We start from the raw sequence: 3,895 nt of genomic DNA on the forward strand, positions 1-3,895 counted from the left end.
CATTCAGTCACATTATCTTTGACAAAGAGGCCAAATATGTTCACTGGAAGAAAGATAGCCTCATTAATAAATGGTGCTGGAAAAACTGGCTTTCCACATGCCGCATGTTAAAATTAGGCCCATGTCTATCACTATGCACATAACTGCTTCAAAATGGATCAAAGATTTAAACATTAAAACAAACATTAAATCTCCTGGAAGAGAACATAGGCAGAAATCTTAAAGTCATAAGGGTTAGGAAGAGTTTATGAACAAAAATAAAACTGCACAGGAAATACTTCAAAGAATCAACTGGCATCTCATCTGTTTGAAAAAATTCTGCATGTCAAAAGAAATCACAGGGGGCCTTGAGCATTAGCTCAGTTGTTTAAGCACCTGTTTGGGCAAACCCAGTCAGGTTCAGGGGACTGTGGTTCAATCCCCAGCTGCACATTCCTTACCATCCCTTAATGCAGCCTGAGCCAGGAAAAATAAATCTTAAAAGAAATCACCAAGAGAGTGAAAAGAAAACCATGAATTGGGAAAAAAATTACATATGACTGTTCCTCAGACAAAGAACTTCTTATCCAGAACATATAAAGAATTTTAAAATATCAGGCTTACAAAATTCAAAGCCCCAATCCAATAATGGGCATCTGAAATGTACACTTCAAAAATGAGAAAATACAAATAAATGGCAAAATAAATATATGAAAAACGTTCAACATCATTGGTCATTCAGGAGATGCGAATTAAAACAATACTGAGATACCACCTTACGTGTCTAACAATGACTATCATCATGAAGCCAACCAACTACAAATGCTGGAGGGAGTGTGGGAAAAAAGAAACCTTTCTCCACTTTTGGTGAGACTGCAGGCTGATGCAACCACCATGGAAGTCAATGTGGAGATTTCTCAAAAAGCTACAATTGGAGGTCCCGTTCAACCTAGCTATTCCCTTCCTGTCTTTCCAGAAGAAATGAAAACATCACACCACAGTGATTTATGTGCCCCCGTGTTGATAGCAGCATAATCTGTCATAACTAAATCTTTGAAGCAACACAAATGCCCATCAACTGAGAAACGAATAAAGAAGATGTGGTATTTTTACACAAGCCAGTATTGTTCAGCTATAAAAGGCATAAATTTGAGGCTTTGTCTGTAAACGGATGCAACTAGAGACCATACTCTTAAGTAAATCAGAAACACATGTGCAAACATCATATTGTCTCACTAAAGTAAGAACCGGAAAAGAATAAAATCTGAAGAGTACAGCAGACACTGTGAAAAGGGAATGAACCTATTCAAAAGGAAGGAATTACAAAAGGAGGAGGACAGGACAGGACAGGGACTGTGGGAGCTATCTGTTTATAAGAAAGATGGTTTGGGTAGTTGTATGTGAATTTCTGCTGATCCATGGAAAGAAGCAGCTAATGCTTATTTTAGTTGTCTTTCGTTTTTCTTTTTCTCTCTTAATTTCTTATAACCTTTCTTTCTTTCTTTCTTCTTTCTTTTTCTTTCTTTCTTTCTCCAATTTTGCACACATATACCTGGTAATCTGAAGAACTAATTTGAAGAAAACACAATGCAGTACAAAAAATACTGTCAAGCTCACATTAGTTTGTTCAGTGAAATTTTGTATCATTTCTAATTTGTTATTTTGTATTCCCTTTAAAAAATAAAAAAAAGATGCAACAAAAAGGGCAATAGAAAAAGCAACCAGGCTCAGGTTGCTGTGGTTCCATCCCCACAACTCAAGCCAGCTAAACCTGCCCTGAAGGCATTCAGAGCAAAAATATATATACATATCCTTCTGCCTTTAAAAAAGAAAAAAGACAATAGACAAAAGTAATGTGGGATATGAGGTCCTGGGAAGATGACAGTTCTTGTGGCTTAAAGCCCGACTTCTCTGAACTGTCAACTGGTTGCTGGAAACATAACTTCAGGGGGCATGCAGGGAATGGATGAGGCCAAAAAGAGAAGAAGTGATCAAGACCTTGTGCAGATGGAACAAAGGCGTTCCAAGCAGTAAATCTTTCCCAGCGAGAGATCTGTTTCATCTCTAAGGGCAGCAGTTACTGCTCTGAGATTCCTTGTGAGAGTTAGTGCCTTCAGCTGTGGTGTTGTCCAGCTTTCAGCGCTGTCAGAGTCACAGGCCACTGAAGGCTTCTACCATGGCCACTGGCATGGAGAGCCATTTCTGCAGGCCAGGCTCTGCCTGAGCAACTAAGTCTCTCAGGCCTGGAACAGCCTCCCAAGTTAATACAGAAAGTCAGTTTATTAATTCTAAATCCATCTCGGTGCCGTCTCAGTGTGGCTTCTGTCCCTCCAGCACCTCCTTCTTGGTCGTAGTTCAAGCCCATGGATGTGGGAAAAGGCAGCTTCTCTTGCCCTGCCCTGTACCACTTCAGCTGCACGCTTACTGGCAAATGTTTCCTGCCCCAAACTTGCTTTTTAATAGCATGGTTCACCCACACACTTGCAAATATGATTCCTTAGCCTCATATTACAGATGACAAAACAGGATTGTGATTGACCCAGATCACCATGGGAGATGCGCCAACTTTCTAAAATGTTCTTTTTCTACTTGGATGGATGCTTTGTGGAAATTCAATCTTTTGAAACCCTTGCCTAGCTATTCAACTGATCCACCCATTATCTACCCATCCATCTGTGTGTTCATCTGTCCGTCAGTCCACTTTTGCAACTATTATCTATTGAGTACTCAAACTAACAAGCCTATTCTGCATCAGTATCTGGGAATTCAACAGAAAGCCAAACAAACTCATATTACTTATTATAGTCTATGGGAAAAAGACAGAGCACAACACATAGACAAGTACGTAGGTGTTACATGAGCTCAGGGTGAGTTCCATGAGGAAGAATAAAGCAGAGATGGGCGTGAAGCATGACTGTGGGTGGGGAGCACACTTTAGGAGCTGCCCTTTCAAACAGGATGTGCACAGAAGGACCCAGCACAATGTGAGGACTGAGTGGCTATCGGACAAATTGAGAGAATGATCACAGTGCAGACAGTCACAGCAAGTACTAAAGGGTGACCTGTGGCACTGTATGAAGAGGACCACAGCATTGAGCCCCGGGGGCTGTTGCACTGTACTAGAAAGTCAGGGATCATGGTGGTTCTCGGTTGGCTCTTCTTGCTCAGAGTGGCATCTTCCCCCTTTCCTTCTGAGGCCATGTGAATTCGTGGGTTGTTTTCTGTAGTTGTGTGTGGAGACATCCTCACATCTTTATTAGGCTTGTCTCACATCTGAGCATTGATTATGCAATGACTGCCACTCTGGCAACCTTATGTTTATCCAGGATCACAGCATGCCATCTGCTTCTCGAGGTCCTCAGTCTCCTTTTCCGGAGTGTGCTTTGCATAGTAGAGGTTTATACTTCTCTGTGTAGGGTGATTCCCAAGTATTAAGTGCTATATTTTCCTTGGTGCTTTCTTTTTTTTTTTTCCTGAAGCGGGGATCAGGGGATCAGGCCAGGGAAGTGCTTTTTCTCCTGAGCCATCTCCCCAGACCCTCTACTGATTATTGTATTTTGATTTTGGATCATCCTATAGTAGTAAATCTGGTTATTAAACTTAGGAATCTGTCAGCCCTACCCCAGGTCATGCTGAGACAAAGTGACATGGTGTGGTGCCCATGCCTGTAATCCCAGTGCTTGGGAGACTAAAAAAAGGAGGATCACTACGAGTCCAATCTGTGTAGTGAAACCCTGTACTTAAAAAAAAGAAAAATTCAGGAGTCTGATTTTTTATAGGTCTGCCATGTAACGGCACAGATAATACCCTAATAATCTGACTCATTCCTTTTGTATCCGTATCCATCTACATTTTTTCCCTTTCATAATTGCTGTGGCTAAATTAAAATAGTTTAAATTAGTATATTAAAATGAGC

At 40.9% G+C, this 3,895-nt stretch overlaps 2 protein-coding genes across 2 annotated transcripts in view; both read right to left on the reverse strand.

Moving 5' to 3' along the window:
* Positions 1–3,895, reverse strand: part of LOC111814145 (zinc finger protein 431-like) — a 629,125-nt gene that overhangs the window by 354,750 nt on the left and 270,480 nt on the right. The window lies entirely within an intron of this gene.
* LOC111814138 (zinc finger protein 14-like) overlaps positions 1–3,895 on the reverse strand; it is a 34,513-nt gene that overhangs the window by 2,244 nt on the left and 28,374 nt on the right. The gene's annotated exons all lie outside the window — the stretch shown is intronic.

Source organism: Octodon degus, unplaced genomic scaffold (genome assembly GCF_000260255.1).
Source record: "Octodon degus isolate 3935 unplaced genomic scaffold, OctDeg1.0 scaffold00274, whole genome shotgun sequence".
Classification (NCBI taxonomy): domain Eukaryota; kingdom Metazoa; phylum Chordata; class Mammalia; order Rodentia; family Octodontidae; genus Octodon; species Octodon degus.